Genomic DNA, 25489 nt, shown 5'->3' on the forward strand with positions numbered 1-25489 from the left:
CTAAATGGTTTGCGTAGACCGGAAATACGGGTTTACTGACCATTTATAAAGCTTAAATTTAGTCAAATATCAGCAGACCTATTTTTATGCGTGAAATATTATAGTTTTTATATGTTTTTTAAATGCACACCATACAGACCCCAAATTTCAATAACGCTCTTTTAAATTCTCTACAGTTTTGGTAGTAGAACTATGATTTGAGTATTGAGAGCCGCTACCAATGCCTCAACTAAAGAGCCCCCAAAATGAGCTTATCAAGACTAGCCCTAAGTGTGTCTCAAAAATAACAGAACTTTATATCTAAATCATACAATTTTACTACATGAATGTTCGCCGAGGGATAAAATACGAGGAAAAAAGTATTTTGAGAATTTTAACTGAAGATTTAGGTAAAAAAATATCTATTCTCATTTTGTTTTTCAAACACCCCTTGCTTAATTAAAATAGCAGAATAGATCTTGACAGCGGAAAGTAAACCGAATGACGTTTTCTATCCACAATAAGCAACATAAAGCTAAAAACAAGGTAAAATTACTTCGTAAATCAAATTTATTTAAAAATAACATGACCTGTCCCAACCCTACATAATCTAACTTCCCGTTCTTCAACGTAACCTACAAATTTCACTAGTTTTCACACGAGAAATATCATCAAAAATTAATAAACTTAGAACGTGGAACACACAAATACTATCATCTCTCAAGACAACAACAATGTGGCAATTTGTTCTGACTAAATGAAAAATAATGAAAGTCGCCGTCGATAATCACAAATTAAGTTGACTTCAAATAAGATAAAATGTATTTAAGTAAACAATTTCACAAAATATATCTTGAACGGATACGCAACGGTTAAGCTGAGCGGCAGCGTTAAAAAATAAGGTCCATGACCAATTTGAGGCGGGAAAAAGTGACTTGCGGGGTAGAGTCATTCATGTGCCGTTTCGTCGAGCGCCTAGTTGAGCAACTGATATGTATTTGTTAATAATTTATTAAGCGCATCCTCCACGTCCAAACGAGAGGCCAATCGCCGCAATAGCCGGGGCTTACTCGCCACCACGACCACAAGCAAAGCCATCAGCTGTAATTCGGATATCTTGGCAATTCTTAGCCAAAAGTACAGCACAGAACGCCGCTGCAAAAAAAAAAAACTATCGAAAAGTGAGTTGAGATTGTGGCATATGCCTGCCGGGGGCGCTAAATTATTACGGCTCCATGGAGCTAAAGGCACTGACAGCGGCAACAGTTGTTGTTGTTGTATTTTTCGAAGGTCTTGTACTGCACAGCAGATCGTCGTAAGTACATTGAATGCCTTGGCCTCAAGGCTTAGTAGGTTTAAAATTAAATCCCATTGCATTCGGCGCGTCGCCACTCCAGCTGGTCGTCAAGCAAAGCGCTTTGCCCATGGAAACGAAATTAATTCCAAATAATTTGGCCACAGTCGATTCGAGGCAGCTTCGCCAACAGATTCGGATTCTCACAATCAGAGCGCAATGTACAGACCGACATCCCCACCTTCCCCGTCCACCCTCAATGGGCACTAGCCCCGGGTCGCGCAGCCATTCAATTCCATTAGTGTACTTCATCTTACTCATGCTTCGCTCTGCTTATATTTTTGTTATTGCTGTTGTGTCAGCTAGTTGCTGTTCAAGTGCTTAAGACAGTTTCATTTTGTTGCGTGGGAATTTACATAAATTCAGTTATTTTCGCTGCGCTCATAAGCGTACAAAGCGTTCGTTGTTGTTACCTCGGCTGCGCCGCACTTTTGACCCACCATCGCCGGCTTTCCAGTTCCTGCTGCCGGTGATTGCGTGCCAGTTCAACTGCAAGCCACTGCGTGCCGCGAAACTCGTTCTGGACATTCGATTATTTTCTCATAAAAAATTGATTAAGAAATTCTTGTTATCGAATAATGAATGGCTGACTGGAGTGAAGCAGAAGAACTTGTGTGTGTATGTGTGCATACGAACAGCGCTTTATCGTTAGCATAAGCGATTTTTTTTTTGCTCTTAATTTTGCAAAAGCAAAAACAATTCATATCGCCACTGAATTTGTGCGACTTTCGATCATTTAAATTCTTCATATGCTTACAGAGTTGTATCTGAGATGACTGTTATTGTATGTATTAAGGATATCAACATGTAAGCTTAGAACAGAAGAGACTTCAGTTAACGAAGGCTCTCATTTCACTAGTTGAATAACCTTATATCTTTACTTTGTAAATACAATTTATAAATGGAAAAAGTGATTCTTGAGGAGAAAATTTGTCACAAATACGTTCAAGCCAGCATGAAAATGAACAATTTTCCCGTTAATTATGTATAAACTTGTCGATATGTAAACTTGGTGGTATTTCTGCAGTACCTGGGAAATGTCATTATAGTTCTAATGCCAAATAAACTTCGGTGCCCGAATGAACCTTTCAGTAGCTTGTATTGCTTTTTTCCATTAGTATTCTGCTAAAGTCTGGGGTGTGGCTGCAGGCATTATTGTAATTATATGTAAACACATTCTTGAATAAAAGAAATACGGAAGCGACACGTTCGGTTGCGCAGTTTAGTGGAATTATATGGACCAATCGGTTAATAAACGAGTTCATAATTTTCATTTAGTTATTCGATGGACGGAATTTTTACTTCTTTCACAGCAGACGGACGTATAGACAGACATTCGCAAATTACTCCATATGATTATTTCTAGGTGTAACAACAACCGTTAGGTGAACAAAACTGTTATACTCTGTGCAACATGGTGCGAGAGTAACAACACACACCAGCCAAATTAGAAAAATGTGTACAGCTACAACAACAACAATTGCCGTTACATTTTTTATATCCACACAAATGTTTTGAGTCGCTGCTGATGGAAAGTTTACGAGAAAATTGAATATAAATTCGAAATGGATGTAAGCATTCTGATGGACAGCCACCAGAAACCCCTATGGATGTAGAACATGGTGCAGCAACATAATAATTTACATACAGAATTGCATTCAAATTTACTGAAAAGTTGTTCTATTGAAAACTGCATGAATAAGACAGTGTTGATGTAAGAGAATTCCTTCACTTGCCATCCGGACGTGGCAACTTGATGAAGTGTACCCGAGTAAAAGGCGAAGGGGAATTCGCAAAATGCCAGAAGCATTTCATATTTAGAAATATTATATTTAGCAACAACTAAAGGTTTTGCAAACAAATTTCACGAAAAATTCCAAAGGTGGAGATGGGGGTGGCCAGAACTAAACTTTACATACTTTGCTTCAAAATGCGCACTGAAAGAAAACAAAAAAATACTTAAGCTTGCACCTCCTAAATAGTGTAACCCTGCTCTAATAATGCAAACAAGCATCGGCGCTGAGCTTAAAAATTTGCCAATAAATGCCAAATGCCAAAGCCCTGTTCTCGATACTAAATTTGATATTTGCAGAAATCGTGTGGCAAGCAGTTGCAACTGGGTGAGTGTGTAGTACAAAGGCCTCAGGGCGGCATTCTTGAATTTTGCCAGTCTGTACTCTTTCTGTTGACTTTTCAAGACTCACAAAACCGCAACCGCATCGGGGCGAACCGACTGAAGCCGAAAGAAATCACCACCAACTGCGAGCCCAAAGTGGTAAATTTAAATTAAATTTGTTTAGAGAAATCGGAAGCCGGGAAGTAGGCAAGAATTAATATGCGGCAACACTTTACGCCAAATAATGGCATTTTTAAATGTTTTTGCAATGCAAACTTTCGAAGCCAGTGAGCCCGCAGCGAAATACTATGCTTTGGTATTTACAAAAACAAAAGGCAAGGCAAATTATTTCAGCCAAAACTAAATTAAGTTTTAAAACGCTTGCGGACTTCTGCTCGCATGCCAAGCGTGAAGCCATGAAGCGAACATAATTCCGACAATATCCGAGCATCTTACTAATAATCCAATATACATAAAGTTTATTCAATAAAACTCTGAGTGTCTACGAGTCGTACCACATGCTAAGGAGCCGAAAAACTGTAAGTTGCATGTGGCAGGCAATTAGCAACAGAGCCGCTTTGAGACAGCAAATAATTCGTTCAAAGGAGAAGGCAACAAGATAATGTTTCTATTTTCAAAAGTGAAAAGATCTGAAACTGCACATTGAGCCTACTCGTATATATATGACATATACAATATATGAAAAATATTTGAGAAAAAAGTAGCAAATGTCGCTGTACAACAAAAACATAAGAGTGTCGCAAATACATTTTTGACTATAACATGAAATCATTAATTGTCAACTTATCTCGTTACTCCGAGCACTACTTAACATTTAAATTGCATTCGGTCGGAGAGACAACTAAGTTGGGCTGCTCCATGCTTCTTCTGTGCATCTTTTTCCAGCTTAAATGGTATAATTTTTGACATTTCGTCCAGCCGTTTTAGGTTATACTGCATGGTTGCAACCGGGTTTTCGCTTTGACGGCTTCTGTGACATTTGTTGCAAGTGCCAAAATCTGGTGAGAACACACACAAGCACACTCATTCTACCACTATTGAGCAATTGCTTCTGTCGCAGTTGTTTCCGTTCTTGTTGCTGCTCCAATTGCAGTACCGTTGTCGCCTGAGCAGTTTCCGTTGTCTTGTTAAAACTGAGGTCGACCGAACTTACAAGTGTCCGCCCCGTCTGCCACAGGAGCCATGTATGCATGGTCAAAATGCAATTGAAGGCACAAATATTTGGCTCCGCATGGCAAATGTTTGTTTCGGTTTCTAAACTTCTCGTAGCACCACATTGCATTTGAGTGACAGCATGGCGTTTCACGTTTCGGATGTGGCATGAGCTGTGTCTTTCGACCTTTTCAGGGCGTGTGTTGCAAGAGCAATGCATTTGACAGTTTAAATAAAATCCGAAAATTGTATTATAATAACAATTCTGTGGTTGAAATTAGGTAAGGTGCATTATAAAATACCGTATATGCAGTATGCATAAATATTTGGGTATAATTAATCACATGGGAGAGAACTTGCTGAGATCAGGTCACATTAGTTCTACATAGAGTTGCAAGTCACCAAAACCAACTAAACAGATGACAGATACTGAGAGAATAATAGCAATAAAAAACTCAACATTCTTTTGTAGTCGAATCTGTTTTTAGAAAGCAGAGTTTCCATAAGGAAATTAAGAAGTCAACTCTGGCAGATTGAATATTTATCGATTGCTAGATAAAGGTCCATTCTAAATAAAGCAATATCGGAATAAACTTTTAATTAAAATGAACACTAAAATATGTTCAAAAAAACAATCAATATGTATTTTGAATAAAGTTTTCTTCAATACACGCACACACACATAGGCAATTGAATATCTTCAGCTGTCTTTTATTAATAATGCTTTTTAATTTTTGGCCCAAGCATCTAAAAGCGAAGCCATCTGGCGAACAGTGCTCGATTATTAACCTAATTAAGTTCCGAATCATCTATGTCGATATTCGGCTATATTCCAAATGAGTTAGCGTGCCCATCAATCAGTCATATGATTAATCAATCAAATGTAAAGAGTGGGATCATAAACCAATTCGAAATGTTTACGAACATGAAAACACAATAAACAACATCGACGCAAGAACACAATCAGCATAATTTTAAATTTATTTGCCACAAGTTATTAATTTACATTTATGTGTATATATGTACACTAAGCGAACGTACGATTTTCGCGGAAATACCATTAAATAAAGCGAAAGAATGCCAATGCTTAAACGCAAAGCGACTCGCGGCGCTGAAACTTTTTTAAATTAGCTTATAGGCGTAAGTGCGCGTGTGGCATTGTATATTCGATAGATGGGCAATCTTCCGATTGGGAATCAAATTCACACACTGTGTCTCTGTTCTAGTCTACTCGCATGAAAGTGTAGCGGCCCACGCAATATAAATATACAGAGTATCAGCATTAGCGGTAAATGCGCGCAAAACCGTTTATTTGCATAGTCACCCACCTTTGATTACTCAATCGGCCGGCTTATTTAGTGATCATAAATAATAAAAACAATCACGATGAATCTCAAGTGCCGGTGTACAGGTAATTCGTTTTGAGTTTTCCAAGCAATTTACCAAACTATCTGGACTATTTAATCGGATATGTAGTGATCAAAATAGGTAATAAAATTGAGCACCCTCCACATTTGCTATACAAATATATATAAGTATGGTTTTCGAGTATATACCTATATTTAAATATACTTTAGAAGCATCACACAAGTGTTAGAAGTATTTACTTGTATAAGTCCTGTCAACAAACAATTTATTTTGATTGAGGTTTTAAATCGAAATTAAATTAATCTATAAATTGAGCATATGTAACAAACAAAAGCACTTAACTTCCTCTGGTACAATAATTGCCCCACAAAAACAAGTATTTTCAACAGTTCCGCATCGCGATACTGCTTATTTTTTTCAGTTCTGACTTATCCGCCAACCTTTTCCGCAGCTTATCTGCTAACCACTATGACTGAAATTAAAATGCACTTAGCCACTTCAGGCGGCACAGCGTGGCGTATGAGCAATATTCACAATTTACCAAAGAGAGGAAAGAAAGCGCGCGAATAATAAAACATAGCGCAGGATAATGCGATAATTTGTTGCGCACAACACCAGCCAAAGCGTAAAAGCAAAAAATTTAATTGAAAAACGAAAGCGAAAGCGAAGGTAAAAAAATTACTACCCTCTGCACCGCCCTTTCGTAAAGTGAAAAGCTGCGCTAAAGAGCATTATTGCATTATTATTTACAATGTAAATACTAAACATTAAGTACCTTTTGTGGAGGAAAACCTCAGAATATAAATAAAGTGCGCAGGAGAAAATGGAATACCCATAATTGCATTAATGCTTTGCATTTTAATTTGATAATCGCACATGCAACATTTAACATGACATTTGCGCTGTGGCAACCGCAAGGCAGTGCCACCAGCAGCCCAACCACAAGGCGGGCAAGCGGAGGAATCTGCTGAAGGCCGAGAGGCACTGCGTGGAGATGTGAAAATATGTGGCATAGCCTGTAAGTGTGGTCGTAGTTGAAAGGATTTAAGGAACAAATGAGTGGCAAGTAGCTTCGCACAACCCGAACACAAAAGCATACAAACTCATTTGCGTGGCATACGCACTGCTGCACACAGACGCTCGACGGCAGAATTACATACATGCCTGGCACATCCTCGCACGTGTTGGTGGCAGGACGCCCAGAGATGCTAGATTATAGCGACACGCTTGAGTAACTGAGACTGCTTGCTGCAATTCCAGGCACCGTCGTCCAACAACTACAACCTTCCAACTGCACATTCCGGCCACATAGATGCTGGAATGGTGGTTGTGAATGTTATGGGCTGTCTGCTATAAGATCTATGTAGTAGTATTCTAGCAAAAAATCTCTGCTGGCAAGCATCTCGCTTAGCCATGTAATGCGAATTGCTTTTGCTTTTTGCACGCGTTGTATTTATTATATTTATTATGTTAATATTGCGCCTATGAAACTTATGAAGTGACATCCTCTGAATATAAATATATGATGTACTTACATATTAGGAGAAATTGTGAAAGCTTTAAGCATTTGAGCATCGATACTGTGCGAGCACGTCATTGTCTGTGAAAGCTTCCACTACAAATACAAAATAAAAATGTAGCGGGCATAAAATCATGTGCAGATTCATTAATTTTTTTCATTATATAATCATTTATTCACAAAACTAATGAATCGCTTATCCAGTTTGGATCTCAAGCTGATGGGAATTTATTTTTCTCAGTTAATTTTGTTGACTTTAATAAATAAATCGTGCGATGTCTCTTTGATCGTTGCATTCACATTTATCGTTCTGGCTCAATATAAAAAGAAAAAACTTCGTTAATCTACATGGGAATACCTATAAAAATACGAAGGGAAATTTTAAAATACTGATTCCTTCAGAAATTATAGACATTTGAACAGAAAAATCAAATTTTTAGTCAATAATTTCTTAATAGAAAGAAAAAACAAAAAAAGATTTTGATTTAATCGAACTATGTACTTTTATTCCAAACATAATGTGCTGTAGACAAACATTGAACATAAAGCTATTCAACAAGAAATAGCTTTATTCAAGATGGCTAGCATCCTACCATTACGATAAATACTTATATAATCTGACATAAGAAGCAAGGTCAAATATCATCGAGGAATAATAAGCAACAATTAAAAACGATTTGGTTCATATTAAATTTATTATTTTCCGATTTCGACCGCTCCTTCAAACAGACTTGCTGCTAATGCGTTTTTCATGACGATGGTTCTCCCTTTGCACACACATCTTTTTGGCTTTTGCGGGAGAGCTGGCTAACAGCTAACAGCTGTTGGTCTTTATATGCCACTAGAAGGCCTAATTGCCTCAAACAGAACTTATTTATAATTAATTAATAAGGAAAATGTGCAAACACGCGTTTTTAGTTGCGTTGAAGTGTTTTTGCAGCACCACGTTGCGCGAATTTAATTAGTTGCAGCAGTTAATTTGGCGAAAGACAAATAAAACATTTAGCGACCACTTAAATTTCTACAACAAACACATGCGATTTTTTTGTACGCCTGTAGACACCCGATCACATGCTTGTTTATGTTTAATTATTAAAATTAAAAATCAATTACAGGGAGGTATGAGGCGTTAATTGAAGAATTTAATAACAGGAAAGGGCTGAGGGGTTAGGCTTGCTGTGGCGGTTGGCTTTTTGCGCGCTAAACACTGGCCACTCGGCAACTGCTTCGGGTCAATAATTATTGAAGAGCAGCAGAAAGAATGTCAGAACTACTGAACCCTTTTGAATGTTCAGTTGATTGATTGTGCTTTCCAGCAAAAGCAAATACCCTGAAGAGTTGGCAGCTAATCAGCCCTTTTTAAACTCGCAAATAAGTCATCAACTTACCGTTAATGCCGAGAGCACCTGACGTTTTCGATTCTTTTAAACATTAAATTTGGCTTTAAGCCATTTACTGGCCATCAAACGGAACCCTTAACGTAATGTGGCAGAGTCAGCGGCGAGCACTCTTGTCCAGGCCACTGCAATTCTCATTATTATTATTTCGACTACAAAGGCAAAATTAATTACGTGCATTGCCGCACGACCAAGTATGGCATGCAACATTTAATTTTTCAATTTTTCAATATTTCCATTCCCTTTGCCTTGCTGGAGAAACAAATCACTTGCGAAGATTAAAAGTGGCACAGCGCACTTTGAGTATTCCTGCCAATTCGCCTTATTAATGGCATTGCCGGTCTAATTACGCATAGCTGGGCACAGCTTCAACTGGTTGCCCTTGCTTTCGATTGTTGCTTGTGGCACTCATTTGGGTTATTAATCAATTTCGCATAAAAGGTTGCATAGCACTTGCAATCTAACTGTAAATCGTTTCCAAAAAGCCTTTATAATCATACCACTGAATTTTCAAATTATTAAAATGAACTATTACCGCCCGCATTTAAATGCAATTTCATGTCTCAAAAACCAACCGCTTGATTAGAGCCAAATTTGGGAACGTGTATAAACAGTTTGCTTTGGCACAATAATCTACCTCATTTGATTTTTTTATTTTAATAGAGTTATATAAAAATAGCAAGATCTGGTTCATAAAATCGAGAATATTACGAGGCCAATTCTAACCTCAGTTACTCATTTTCATATAATACAAAACGCAAATTGTCAAAACGAAAGCAAAAAGCAAACTTAACTCCATATAATATAAGTAGGTATATATATATATATGTATATATATGTATATATATATATATGCATCCTAAGACTACACTCATGCGCATAGAAATATTTGTATATCTAAGTGTACTGAAAAAGCCGATTTTGAATTTGCATTAAAATGTATATTTTGAAAATATTAACCGCTTATAAAAGAATTAGAAAGAAGTAGATTAATAATTTAATATATTTAAGTTTAAGATTTAATTTAGAACTTTCAAATTCAAGTTATAAATATGACGGCACTCCGAAAGTATCTAGCCACCAAGATAAATTTCAGCACAATATGTATCAAATTAAGGGTGAAACCGCCAAACCTTAGCAACACTGGGCGGTTTGAAAAGTTCAAAAACGCACAAAGAGCACTTGCTACGCTTTCACTCTCTTAGCAAGCGAAAGAAGAGTGCCACGACGGCCAACTGTTTGCGTCAAAGTCTACAGCATTCGCCTAACAGTATCGAATGGTGAGAACCGAGCAGCGACCAACGAACGCCAGCCGAGTACACATTTGTATTTCGAAGTTACGTATACGCCACCGGATGTAGCAGCAACTCATAGAAAGTTAATGAAACACACAACCGCACTGCTGTTGCTGCTGTGCGCATTGAATTGATTAGAATATTCATTGTCAGCGACGCAGTCGTTGCCAGCAGCGCTGCGAGTGACATGTCACACAGCTATAGCGAATTTCTTATCGCCACTAGCTTTCACACTTGTCTTCGCTGCGGTCACTTTGTGCTTTTGGCAGCCCCGTCATGCTGGTGGTCGCCACTACAAGGATCGGAGGTGTCAGCATCAGCAGTTCGGCTGCTTTCAATGACACTTGCTGTTGCTGCCATCTATGCGCTGCCGCTGCCTCAGCCATCGTCACTGAGGCTGCCGCTGAGCGCTCATCTTCAGCTCGTCGCTCTGCGTCGTCGCCGTAGCCACGACTTCACGGCTGCAGCTTCGTCTGATAAACATTCTGAATTTATCATCAATTCAGTTTGCCGAATGGACTACGCGAATTTGGACGTGCTTTGCGCTGAAACGGCGGCGTGCGCGTTTTCAACTGTGAATTTCAATTTCATTACCAATAGTTACAGAATTTTTACTGAATTCTTTAAGCAAATATTAATAATTGAACAAACAATTATTTTTGATCTGCACATTTGAGTATTCCGAATATTAATTAACGCCAGTCTTGTTCGGTCACACATTTTCAGTGAAATTTAAGTGATTTTTACGGGCAAGTCAAGAAATATGAAATAGGTGAGCATCACAAAAAGTGTATAAATAATAAGAACTCAGAAGATCGAGCGACAAAATCAAAATCCGAATGAGTGAAAAAAAGAAGAAAGGAATATAGAAACTAATACGGCATGGCTTGGACAATAATAACACACAAGTATACATATGTGTATGTGTGCTTGTTGATTTACAATCAAATTTCTTCAAGATTTATCGCTGTTCGAGCGCCAAAATGTGCGAGTAGCGAAAGTAGTTTTCAAACATTTTGCGATATTTATTGCTTGAAGCAACAGTATTATGACAACAACTAGTAATTTGGCAGCGACAACTATCACTTTGATCTTCATTTGGATTTGGTAAACTCTGAGATTTTTGTATTCAAAGCATAGTAAAAATCATGTTAGAGAGAAATAATGCTTATCTGGATAAATTTCATACCGAATTGAGTACCTGCTATCAATTCACTTGAAGACCTTCTTGTCTGAGCTGTCGAGTTGTTGCTTGCTTTATTGTCACATTCCCTTAATATATCACTTTAGTCGACCGTCCCGACTTCTCTAATGCAATTCGAATAAATTGCTTATTTTATTCTAAAATAAAATCTTCGAAACGGCGCCCCCCACGTCAAAAAAAAATACCTTAAAATTGGGGATAATATACCGCGGAATGACACATGTTGAAAATTAAAAAAAAAATCAAAATTTGGACAAAAAACCATAGTATAACGGAAAATAGGTGTATCTATTATGTAGTTAGAAAGTTTTGCTTAAATCGTAAAATAGTATCAGGTAAGTTTTTGATACAATATCCCCTTTTGCGATAAACTTGTAGTCCGCCGGGTGTACTATATGAAGCAGTAATACCATCAATCATATTTTATTTTTCTTAGAAATAATTACAAAGCAACAACTTATCACCTTTAGTTCTAGCTACAATTTTTTAGTACACTATAAATGAATATGCCTGCTGTCGTAAAAACTATGTAAGGTACTATCCATCGCAAAGCTAATATTTTCGTTAAATTGAATTTAGTATTATATATTTGCTCTTGTTAGTATGGAATTATGGAATTTGTTATATTTTGGAAGCTGCTTTTTAAAAATAATAGTTTTAATTTTAATTACCTTCTCAATGCTTCGTGAAGAAAACACACACTTATAAATTTTGATGTTAACACAATTGAAATGACTACATATTAAAAAAAAACTGTGCGCTCATTATTTAATTTTTTTTTTCAAAAACAATTTTTGCAAACTGAAATTTCGGAAGGCGTCGGGCACAAGTAGCCAACAAATCGTATAGCTCCTATGATCCCATTCCTATAGCTCGAAGTTTAAGCACTACTTTAAATATTCATATTCGGGCTGCATACGAATTTGCGGTGACAGGCCTTTTTTTTAGAAGCACGTTACTAATGGTATGGACTATTAATATCTGAAAACCGTAAATGAACAGGACAACTTGTTTTCGTTTCCTGGGGGTGCAACGGCTAAAAGCATGCTCTAACAGACACTTTGCATATGCTTGAAGACATTTCAGATATTTATATTTTTTGTCGTAACTTCTTTCATATATAAATACTTGCATAAGAATGTAAATGTGCTTTGACAGATGAAAAGGGCATACTTTTGGAACTGCAAACATATACTTGTGTGTTCGTTTTCTTAATGATATTCTCACTGCCATAATTCTACAGCTTAGCAATAATGTATGAGTGCTCATATCACGTTACTGGATACATTTACAATTCGTCAAATACTTTCGACAAATACTCGTTCCCTTCTTTCTTCCAGCGGTTGAGTTGAATTCGGTAGCGAACGATGAATTTCGGAATTGCTTTCATTGCTTATTTCAACACGTCACTGAAATTTTAAAAGCAAAAATGTCGGAATTCCGCAAAAGCAAATAAAGCGGTCACACGCGCGTTTAAGTGGATTGATACCCACACACTTATGAGTAGATTTGAGAATTTATCTGAGTATGCAAATGATTGGATATTGATTATGTAACAAGTGGAAGTAGGAAAAAGGAGAATTTATATTTGTACATATGTAAGCGAGCTATCATATCTAAAATTTAAAGAGCTATAAGAGTGGAATGTACATAAGTATATACCTGTCTGCTAAAAAAAAGCAAACAGTGTGGTCACAAAAATTTTCTGAGGGAAGGGGCATCTTCCATATTAGGGTATGATATGTTTCCAATCATTTATGAAATAATGTTTTTTTTTACGATTTCTTTTTCTAAAGTTAATACGCGTATGTAAGAGAGAGTGTTAAAATTACTAAAATAGAAAATTCCCTAAAATTTATGAGACGGGCAAAAAATCGGTCTAAGGCGGGAAGAACTCTTGCAACTCATTGCTGAATAACAGAGTAAGCTTGTACAAAATTTAATACGTAAATGCCTTTGTATATATATACCAAACTTACTAACCTATTAAGCTTAGGCACTAAAAATCAATCAAATTTCTTCAACATTCTCCACAGCGACTAGGGCTTGAAAATTATTGCAACAACAAACACATTTACAATTATTTAAGTTCTGTAAAGCATATTTCATAGGCTTTAGAAAGAACTCAGTCGTAAATATATGAGAAGCAATAGCACTCAAGCGAGCCGCCACAGAAAGCTATTGCTTAACTCTTTAACTAATTTTCTTTAGAGAGAAAAATCAACTCAGAATATGTAAGACTAAATGCTTTCCAGCTTCAATGATTTCATTACTCCAATATGGTAAAATGAAGCATTTTACATTATTTGTGAAATTAATTAAAGTTTTTGCGGAATAACTTCGGGCTCTTTTCAAAAATGCAAGTAAAATAAAAATCTGCCACTTGACTGCTTGCCCTGAATCCTTTTCCATTTAAATTTACATCATAAACTATGAAAGTGCGCGTACTTTCGTTTACCGTTAGAAATGTAGCATAAAATCACCTAAGTTAAATGCCGAGCAACTTGCAGGTATGAAGCGTTTCATGGCAAATTTGTAGAATTTCAAGTTGATTGCTTTACCGCCACACACTCACACACGCCATTGCTTTCAATAACATTCTTAAGTTGCGAAACTTCGCTAGTAAGTCAAAACACACCAACCTTTTTTGCATAGTCGAGTTAGTAAAGTTCGCCTCAAAACTATGGCTCGGCGCTCTCCGTGAAGCATATCAGAAACTTTCTAATTTTCAAACAAAGTTAACCAATCTCTGCCTCGAATATACAAAACTGTATTGTATTTGCCACCTGTTTGTGTATGTGTGAGTGTGCTAATGAAATGCCATATTTCCACAAATACTTTTAATTGTGTGCAACATTTTACATCTCTAACAGTAAGAGCATAATCGTAAGATGTGAAGTTTGCCGATATATCTGCCAAAAGTTTTTATGAAAATAGTTGCGAACGGAAACAGCACTTGGATATACTTCCTCTAAAAACGGTTAAAACCATCGGGTTAGCTGATCAGTCATGATAATTCACTCCCAAGAGGTGGCCATATATTATGCAAACCGAGGATGTGTCCTAAGCGCCATCAAATTTGAGTTAGCACTTTCAAGTTAACAATTACGTTGGCATACGAACGGACGGATCAGCACGAAGATACTATTAAAGCATATTCCATTAAATCTCCTTACATAACATTACATATTCTATTAAATAATTTCATACTAAGGGGGCAATAGAAATAATTTAACTGGAACATCCCGTTGCAGTATCAAAGCTCCTGCAGAAAACATTGCAAAAGATATTTGAACACGTTTTTCGCATTAACTCATAAAAGGTGCATACCCCCCCACTTCTTCCACAAAAGTGGTGAAAGCACACATTAACGAAACTCCCAGCGGAATACCCGCGAGCATGAATGAATTCATTAAACGTCCCTTTAGCAGGGGTGAAACCGTGAGTACTGAGATCTAAAAATATACTGCACCGAGAACAGGTATAAGCCTACACATTATTTAAAAATTAAAAGAAAAATATGCTGCCACATATTTAACATTATTGTGAAGGAGTTTAGGAGTAATATAAATATTCTTCGGACTTTTTCTATTTTATATTTGTTTCGCAACTTTAGCCAGCATTACAGTACAGTTACTATTATTATAATTAGAACTTCCAGCGTTGTCATATGAAATATTGTACCGTAAAAGAAAGCAATAAGCAGCTAAAACGTTTACGAAATATCACGAGTGTAGTGAGCACACATTCTAACGACAGCGAACATATGTACAGTGTATGTGTACCACAGAATAAGAAAGAATAATGGAAAAATAACGGAATTTCCAACTCATCTTAAGCTAACCACGAATTGCAGAATACGCACAAATAAGGACAAAAATAAAGGATAAAAGGATAATAGAGGCAAACTATCGAAGCGTAAAGACCAGCATACAAACACACAAGACAAACAACTAACCAACGACTCAGTCAGCCGTCGGTTGAAACAACCAGCCACAAGACAGACAGAGCGCATATAATTTTTTATGAAAATTGCGAAAAGCGTTTTGCAAAATGTTCCATTCTTTATACTCGAACACGCACACATACACTATTATACATGTATAGTAGACTTGGAGTGCAAGCGATAGTTCGCTGTGCATACATTCGCATGCATGTATGCGTGGCAACCCGTGTGGGAACCTGTAGCCTGCGTTGCATGTTAGAAACACTGCGAGTCAGCGCCCGTTTTGTTACTTTTATAGGGACTAGAGTTAAAAAATGGAGTATCTTAAAAAAAAATTACTTACTTACACTTCTAATAAAATTATAGCAAAGTCTAAAACAACAGGAATAACAAGGGATTGAACATTAATTTGAAAATTGTATATAAAGGAAGCCTATGAATGAAAGAATTTTCTAAATTAATTCAAGTTTTGAAAATTTTGCTGCTGAAAACAAAATATATTCTAATATCTGATGCATCCTCGCCCCTCTTTATGCACGACCAACCATGAAGCATTAACAAAAAAGGTCATCACCTTTTCCTACCAGTAACCCACAGTTGCTCCTGCACTTGTTCTATACTCTCCGCCGAATGCGTGTAGCGGCTATTTGTACGCACATCAAAGTTATACGCTTCGCTTAGTGGAAAAATGCCAGCATTTAGAAATGCTCAGCTTTGTACAGCGATGCCAAGAGGACTCGTATGAGAAAAAAGGCGCAGAAATACAGAAAAATAATAACGCGAAGGTCCAAATGCAACGCAAACTAACTGCGCTGAGACAGAAGTTGGAAACATAAAACTACTGTTAGCAAAAACAAAACCTGAGAGTCACAGCTTCGGTGAAAGCGTAGAATGCGTGCCTTGGTGTCATTGGCATCATCGGTATAAAAAATTAGTGCTATCAAAAAATAATATGCATTCTATGTTTTGCAGCCATTTTGTTGCCGACAAGACGAGAGAGATCTGCTGCAGTTGATGCCATAATATAGATGCACATGCATGTAAGCTAATAATGGAGCAACCATGTACTGAATGGAAAAGGTTTGTGATATATTTCACACCAAGTTATTTTTGTTTTTGCATTCTGGTTCAATATTAAATTTTCAATTGAGCTTCACAACAATGACTCGAAAGTGCAGTTTTGTTCTCAAGCCAACTTCTCTTCTCAACTATATGACGGACTAACTAAGTAGCCGCATTTGCTTTTAAAATGCTTTCACACATGCCGCCGATTCTAATAGCCTTTTCGTGATGAGAAGCTCTCTGAAAAGACTTGGTTAGAGAGAAGGCTCCTGGTAATCAAGGGAGATAATACCCAGATATACTTTATCACCATAGCATCGGACAGCCAACAAAACCACCACATGACGCGCTAAGACATTAAATTTTAAGAACATGTTTCATTCATCCCAATTTCCAATAAAAGGTATGTCGCAAATATTTACTGCTTTTGCAGTGTTCTTTTCGCCCAACTACACAATATCGAATTTCCAAGTTTAGCGCAGTCTAAGAAAACGTTGTGCAGTTGTGCACTTTACAGTGAGCTAGACTTTTTTACTGGAAAGTAAAAGAACTCCTCTTCTTATGAAAGTGGAACAGACAGAATGACAGCCAACAGCAGCAGAACACAAATTAAGAGACTCGACAACTGTCAGTGCGAATGAACTGAGTGGACTCAATTTGGCGTTCGAAAAACCGGCTTGAAAGTAAAAGGGAAACAAATTGCATATAAGAACAAGCATTAGATGTCAGTTAGTGTGCAAAGTAAGATACTAGCCAAGAGCACACTTGAACATTGGTGCAAATGAAGGTCACCTGCGGACCTTGATGAGGCTGGCAAGCCAATATTTCGAAGTACTAAAGCGAAAGTAAACTATTTTCACTTAACATTTCAATTCGGCGTTTTCTCTCACTTCATGTCCTTAAGTAGTTTCGCGGATTCTCCAGGAATAGCGAATGGTGAGATCGTTTTGGCGTAACCACAATAGTAACATCAAGAGCAGACAAAACTAAATTGACTGATGCAGTGACATTTCATTTTGAATAGGCAAAATACGCCGAATATCGACTCCCTGTTGGAATGCAAATTGCCTTTCGGACTGCGCGCTTTGACCGTCCAGTTTCACTTTGTTTCGATTGTAGTTTCACTTGACAAGCGAAATTGATTGCCCAGATAACCGAAATGTGCGTGGGAAAATGAAATATTTCCACAACTTTGCGCTGGCAGTCCGTACGTATCCGTTTCGGCTCGAATGCATGGTATCGAAGAGAGAAGAGCGAAGTTTATAGAAAATGCACATGCACGTATGTGTGAGCACAGCTTGGCATGAATTGCAACTTGGCAGCGACGAAATGCGCAAAATGTATTCAAACTGCCACGTCAAAATTACCGCCAGTGAAAAGTTTTCGAAACGGTGGCTTTGACTAAAATGAAAACCGCAGCGTAAAGCATTGTAGCCCTCATGTGTGCAAGTCATATTTACTCGTACCCGCACTCGTATCGTGTATCGTGCATATAAACTTAGTTTGTAAACAAAGTTGAATTGACTCAACCGCCAGTCAATTTAGTCTCACACGCTTTCACACAGTCGTTGAAAAGCAAGCAACAAATACAAAGCTGCACAAACAGGTGCTGGCGCATGTCCATACCCCATCTATATCGGGAGCCCTGTTCCCAATAGAAACCACTTCACGCATACTCTTCATGGCACCAGTACCAGCGAGAACCACGTGGTCCATTAAAAATCATTTCCAAATACCTTAAAATTATTATTGAGGGCAAATGCATTCTGTAGACAGCACTATACATCACATATATATAATATATACTACAAAATGTAGAAGGCATTTTGAGCCTGTTACTTAGTAGTTGAAAGCCTGTCACAAACCTGGCAAACAGGAAGGGTGCCGATAGCAAAACATAGAAGGACAAAGAGATAACGAAACTCAACTTAAACTTATTTTATTTTAGCGGCGTCCTTGTCCTTTTCCCATGACATCTATAGGCAAATCGGTTCTGCCTGAAGGCCATTGTAGAAAATTTACTTTAATACTTCACAGTCTAGTCTAATTATTTCTAAATCAAAGATATAAAATTCTAATTTCAAAGTTTCAAGGTTGCGAAATAATCACATTGCCAAAAAGTTAGAACTACTAACTCTTAAATATTTAATATTCTCCATTATATTCTGTCAAAGGTTTCAAATAATAGACAGTTTTTGTTCGACAATTTGGCGAAGAATTTTTCGTATTTTGTAAATTCCAAGAAATCTACATCACCGTTGCCACTGCGTATACGTAACGTTTAAATTCTTCAACTTACACGGCTGCAATGACTCGCTGTCGCACAATTTTTACCGGTTGTATTTCATATTTCAGTAATTTGTTATGGTTTTTGTTTCACCTACTTTGCTTTATTGTAATTTACCTCTTTGTTCCGCTGCTCCCATTTTAATATTCTAATTTTCTCTATGGAAAACTCAAGTAAAAGAGTGTTGTTGTGTGAGCGCGTGTTTCAGTCGCCTTTTATGTGCCTCAACTTGCTGTCTATAAGTTCGACGCTCATCTAGAGTAATCCTGTAGCTGAGGCAGTGCTGTGGAAGCGGCTGCGGTAAATGAGCTACGCGAAGGCTGTGTCATTATTTTTGTTTTTCGGTTTTTCTGTTTTGCCTCGCATTTTCTGTGTCTGCTCTACTTGTACAACAGTAGATACCAAATATTTGCTGGCACTTTTTCTCATATTCATGCATTGCTACAAAAGCGTTGAGGCTTTCGTCACTCCTTTCCCTCCTCTCACCATGCTTCCCTTGTTGCATTGTCCTGTTATTTTAATTCTCTGTTTTGTTTATATTTTTTATGCGCTTTTTGCGAACTTTTTCTCTCGTTAAAATATACCACACCGCATTCAGCAGCCACAAATCAGCAAGCATCTCCATTGGTTGGCTGCTGAGTAATAGTTTTAGGTCTGTTCTACTTTGTTTTAATTGTGTGAAAACAAAGATGGAAAAACGAAAGGAAAACAGCGGGCGGAAAATTGCAGCACTAATTTAAAACGCGCTTAATTTCAAATTATTTCAAGCCAATTTGCGATTGTTGATGCACCGAAAATTTTGATACCTGATATTCAACTCCAAAATTAGCTTGTCGACACCTCAGCAGGAGGTATAACGACTTCAAAAGCTGGTATTCGCATGCCAGCCACTGACAGTAACAGTTATCAGAATTATGATATATATTATATATATGCTAGTTAGACCTTCAGATCGCATCTTCGGGCTAATAAGCTAATATTTCTAGAGTATCTTACAACGTATCAAAGACCATCAATTTAGTTCAATTCTGGCGGATTTTTTAAATGTCCAATGAAAGGTTTACCAATAACTAACTACTGCTGAGCATCAAACGCACGCTTTTACACATGTTCACACATATCTTAATTCAAGCTTAATTCACGCGTTGCGTTGCAGAAAAGCTCGCCTGACAATGGCTAATTGTTTTTGTTCACTCGCACTCTTCTATGCGTTTGATTGATTAGAAAATGGCGGGAAAGTATTTTCAGCTTTTGTTTTTATTTTTATTTATTTCAAGTAATATTATATAGTTGAATATGTGTGCTAGTTGTTGCTGGTGGTTAGGAGCAGAATGGTGGGACGCCAACGATTAGCACGCAATTACAGCTCTACACACGCGAACAATTAACCGTTTCACATGCGAGCATTGCGATTTCCTCAAGGACCGCCTAAGTTGTTGAGTGCTAGCTAGATTCCCTTTCCCTTATAAACGTATGTGTGTGTGTTGTATGTCATTAAATGCTGATGCAGCACTATTTGTACGGAAATATTTTTTTTTAACGCAATTTCATGCTCATATAATTTTAATGACTCAAAAGCACTGATAAAACTGCCGCACACATGCGTACATACACATATTATCAGAATGGGATGACGGGGCTCCACGTTAGTTTATGCCCTCGCACTCCTAAACGACTTGGCTTGTTGCTTTTGCGCTGCTGTTGTCATATTAGGGTGGGCGGCAGCTGCAATTGCCAAACAACAAACCACACTTGTCTACAAAAACTGTGCATCTGTGTACATTGTATTTTACAATGGCAACCACAACAGCAACAACAATGACAGGGAGTTATCTTCCAACACACTTGTCATTTCACATTTGTCACCGGCACTGTTCTTCTCTGCTTCTATTGTTAAATGTCTGTATGTGTGCGTGTTTGCATGTGTGTATCTTGATAACTGTGACTTGCTTTTAATGCTTTCAGCGCTGTTGATATTTTTATCGGTTCACTCTTTACTTTAATGGCGCTTTTTTTACATTGTCGCACTTTTCTTTGCTGCTTTCACTTTCGCTTCGTCGTTCACAGCATGTTTGCCGTTTTTCATGCGACACTTCTGACAGGGCCATAACAATCTTTTACATTTACCATATCTGCTTCTTAAATGTCGCCCTCCGCTTTTTCAGTATTTTTATAAAGAAAACAATAACCAAATTGCTCAGAGATGATATCTCAGGTTAACCGGTTAGTTGTCGTACCCACTCTGATTCAAATGGTTTATCGTAACAGATACTAGAACTAGAGGCACATCCCTTTTTGGCGTGTCAGATCTACTGATTTAGAGAAAGCCCGAAAATAGTAACCTAAACCGAAAACTTTAATCGGTTGCGTAAATCCGTTACGTTCAATATCACGAAAATGTCTCGTAGCTAGTGATTTAGACATCTGAGCGATTTCGATCACATAAATCATGATTCAGTAGTCGTTTCTTTGATTCGCACTACATTTTCCAAAACCGCTGCTGGGCGCTTTCTTCCTCTGATTTTTCCCCTTATGAAATTACGGACATAAAATACTCTTCAATCGTTCTATTCTCACATTGTTAATTTTGTAGGGCATACAACTTTGACCAAATAATTCTGAAGCAAGTTGCCGAAATATCTCAATAAAAATGGCCACACACTTTTAGGTATTATAAAAATTGTAGTCAGGGTAATGTATGAACTTCTAACCCTCATATACCCGAAGCAATATTTTTCATCCTACTGTAAACTTCAATTTTGGACTTCATCCTTAAAAACAATGTTAAATTTAAAGTATATAATATTAAGATTTACAGGAACTTTGGAATTTTTTACACGATTTTTATCATTTTGAATTGCGATAGAGTCCTTACCTTTACTTTACTTTTTCCATCTAATTATCTCTGGTAATTGTTTATTGTGAGTGATCGTTGTATTACTCACATACTCGTTGTTTCAAATCCCATTATCGAAAAAGACTTTAACAAGAAAAAACTAAACTTCGGTTTCACCGAAACTACAATATTTCAGATCGATATCTCAAGAACTGACGTACTAGTTTCCGCATATATAGACGGACAGACAGAGTCAGCTCGCCATGCTGATAATTTATATACCATATATATTAAGGGTATTTAACGTTTCCTAAGGTTATTGCAAACTTCGTGGCAAACTTAATATATGCTGTTCAGGGTAAAAAATTAATGGTTGTGAACATACAAATACGTTGTGAATAATTGAAAAATCTCTCTCCTCAAAATAGTAGCCCACACTACCGCTAATAGTTTTGCGGAACATTGAAATTTTCACTATTAAATTCCAGAATAAAGTTTTTGATAAGCCTCAGAAAGTAATTAAAAGTTGCTCTTTCGCGCACACAAATGTCAAATATTAAATCTTTGCGACATGCCACGTAAGCAAACATGCCCTCATCCTAGCCACAACACATATAAGTACTTTTACCCGGATGTATGTAATGTAATTCTTCTATGCTAGCACATACCTAATTATGAAACATTCTAATAAGTTTCACTTTCACACACAAGCTCTAAACATTCAGCTGACATTTTCTTCAACTCTTTGATTGTTTTGTTTTTCGCCGCTCGCTTTTCCTTCCACCACAGCTGACAGTCTATTGGCGAGACTTGTATATAAATTTTTAGATGTGTGTGATTCTCGATGAGCAAGTCTACATTGCTCTTTTATTGTTGTACTTTGGAAATGTAAACATTATAAACGTTGAAGACGCGGCAAAATGGTTATCGACCAGCACTCCGAAAAAGGGCACCTCAGTGCACTTGAGGCAAGTAAACTAGATTTAGGAATATACACTACATTCAGAAATTATGGCGACAGTGCTATGAATTAAATATACACCGTAATCTTCTAATGGATTTATGAAATATTGCAGGCTTCAGTTCCATACTCTCGATACTCATGACCAAACCGTTTTGAATCGGATTCATGCCCGAAAAACACGCTGATAAATCCAAAATCTCGACGTACTAAATTATTTTGGCAACATGAATTAGGGATAGTACGTGTGTAGCTCATACAAGTAGATAAAAAGTCATATTTTTAGAGCACATCCATTTAATTCATAATATTAGTGCTACAGTTCCTGAAAACACTGTATACATATTGTAAACACCAACAGGCATAACTCAAGGCATAAAGTGCCGACAAAATATTTTAACACACTACTGGTTCTACTGCATACAGGCATACACACATTGCATACAGCACTATATACATAAACATACGTATATGCAGCAATGCGAACCCTACTCGCACCTTTTTTCCAACATGTTATATGTGTATGTGGATAAGTGTGTGCGTGCCACGTTCGGATTCATGGTGCTAATGAAGTGTGTATGACTTGTTGTGCCACAATTAGAGGCACTTCAATGTGACGTCTAACAAACAATGGCAGAAGGCGGCGCAACAAAGTGAATGTGAATATGAAATGAAAAAGGAGCAAAGATTTTTGCCAACAGAATATATTTCACACTCGCTTACATCTCTATGCGAGAATTCGTTGTTGGTTTTTTCGCAACTTATTACAGCTACATATGCTCGCCTACCTTTAAGCTGCTCAGGAGCTCAATGGCATAACAACTCAGCCTATTACGCCCGCATATACACGCGCGTATGCCTTTTGATGTCCTTTACACGTGTCCTCATAGAGGCCACAAGCCGCTAATTTCACCAACTTGTTTGTTTCTTGTTTCAATTTTCATACAAATGATATTATACTAATAAGTTTCACTGTGTGTTAATGGAATTTTTTAAATGATTTAATTATAAAAGCTAAATTAATGTACAGTAAATGAGAATTTTGAGACATTTTAAAGCGATAAACTGAATGTGTAATGTGTTTAAAACTACTACTTTGGCTAGTTTTAATTGTTATTAATGATATATATGATGAGGAGACACTTAACATAAATGGTGTGGGCAATAATGTATTGATTGAGCTGGACTATTTGAGTTAATTTTGACATTGCTGAGGTATACATACTTGCAATCATATTGTCAAACAATTTTATAAATATATAACTGACATATTGAACGACACGTTCGGTATAAGCTTTGTTAGAAAATCAATATATTATATAGTATTTGAGAGTTTGATAATTCGTAGACTAAATTCACATATCTTTGGGATTAAACTATAGTATATCCATTATTATACATTCAGTTAATTTTGAGATATCTCACATATGGACTGATGTTTATGGCATAAGGCCAACAGGAAGTCTGAAAATCTTATATTGCATATATGTGAGATTGCGGTAGTATTGACCCGATTTACTTAATATTATAAAGATAGCACACATATTGGCCGATATATGCGCTATGAAGTAAACCTGAAGTTCGAAAATATTTTGAAAAGCTATATGAGGGCTAAGGGAAATATTGACCCGGTTTAATCCATATTTCAACAAGCCTACTATTATCATAAAGAGACTCTCTCCGAATCCTCAAAGACACTATTTCTGCGAAGTTTGGTCCCGATATATTCCTTCGTGCTTGATTTGTATACTGGAAATTCGAAGAATTATATCGAATTCAAACTATATATGTGCTACAAGTACTTGTATAAGGGAAGTAGGCGTGGTTGTAGTCCGATTTCACCCATATTTACACTGTAATATAGAATCGTCAGAATAATGTTATGTCCCGAATGGTTGAAATTGGTCAGGTAGTTCCGGAGATATGTAATTTCACCTAAATATGGGCGGTGCGACGCCCATAGTCCAATTTTGACATCGGCTCCTATAAAACCCTCTTGTACCATCCCGAATGTAAAATTTAATGTTTCTGATGCATTTACTTATTGATTTATCATACTTTTAGTAGTTTATAACAAAACTGTAATATGGGAAGAATAAATTAAAAAATATTCACATCTAAATATACAAGACGCATTAAACAGGGGGCATATAATATGTGAACGTACTCCGACATACAAGTATGTATATAACATAATATAATACACCGAATATTAGGTAAGCACTTATGACTGCACCACGCTGATTCTGCATTTCGATAGTTGTAGTTGTTTATGTGAAACACAATGTTTCAATTTAGCCTAGATAACTAATCTCGTCTGCTATTTACCAGTTATGCACCAAAGTACACATACGCACATATTCACAGACTAAAGCCTTAACATTTGCCAAGATGCAGCTCCACTTCTCCGCAGCACTTCTGTTTCTAATTTCGCGCTCCGTCTCCCCGCTTGTGCTTTCTCCCGTTGCTGTAAACTGTTCAACGCTGTCTGTTACGCCATGCCATCATTCACTCCCTCGTTCAATATTCCGATGCAGAATTTTTAATGATTACGTGATTGTTTTTCGCAATTAGCCTTCATCTTTGCCAAAGACCGCCATAAATTACATTTTAGCAGCGCCGGACGGAGCTCAGTCATGTGTGTGTGGTTTCTTCACATACGTGTATGCTCTTGGCTCCTGCACAGTAGCTGATAACATCTGGGTTCGCTTCTTCTTCGTCTTGTGCAGGGTGCTTTTTGAGTAAACGTGATTACTGCAGCAGCTAATCAATACTCTTGCCACTCTACATACCACGCAATTTCGGCTGCGTTTTATGGTCCGGGGTAAAAAATTGGCGAGTGGCTACACCTGGCGGTACAAAAACTCTGTAATTTATCGATTTTTTCATTAAAGTTAAATTGCACTGAGCTCGCAGCAGCGCGTCAGTCAAAGCCTTCGTCGTTTCCGCCACTGAGAAGCGTCGATTGCTTCGCTTTACGCGGGGAAATATT

General features: G+C 37.2%; 1 protein-coding gene across 3 annotated transcripts in view; it reads left to right on the forward strand.

Annotated features, from left to right (window-relative positions):
- Nucleotides 1-10720: 10720 nt before the first annotated feature.
- The window catches only part of 5-HT1A (5-hydroxytryptamine (serotonin) receptor 1A), a 119194-nt gene continuing 104425 nt past the window's right edge, over nucleotides 10721-25489 (forward strand). For all 3 annotated transcript variants that reach the window (XM_070108655.1, XM_036367661.2, XM_014237669.3), the window contains exon 1: nucleotides 10721-10973. The gene's annotated coding sequence lies outside the window, so the exon portion shown is untranslated. The remainder of the gene's footprint in view (nucleotides 10974-25489) is intronic.

Source organism: Bactrocera oleae, chromosome 4 (assembly GCF_042242935.1).
Source record: "Bactrocera oleae isolate idBacOlea1 chromosome 4, idBacOlea1, whole genome shotgun sequence".
NCBI classification, from domain to species: Eukaryota; Metazoa; Arthropoda; class Insecta; order Diptera; family Tephritidae; genus Bactrocera; species Bactrocera oleae.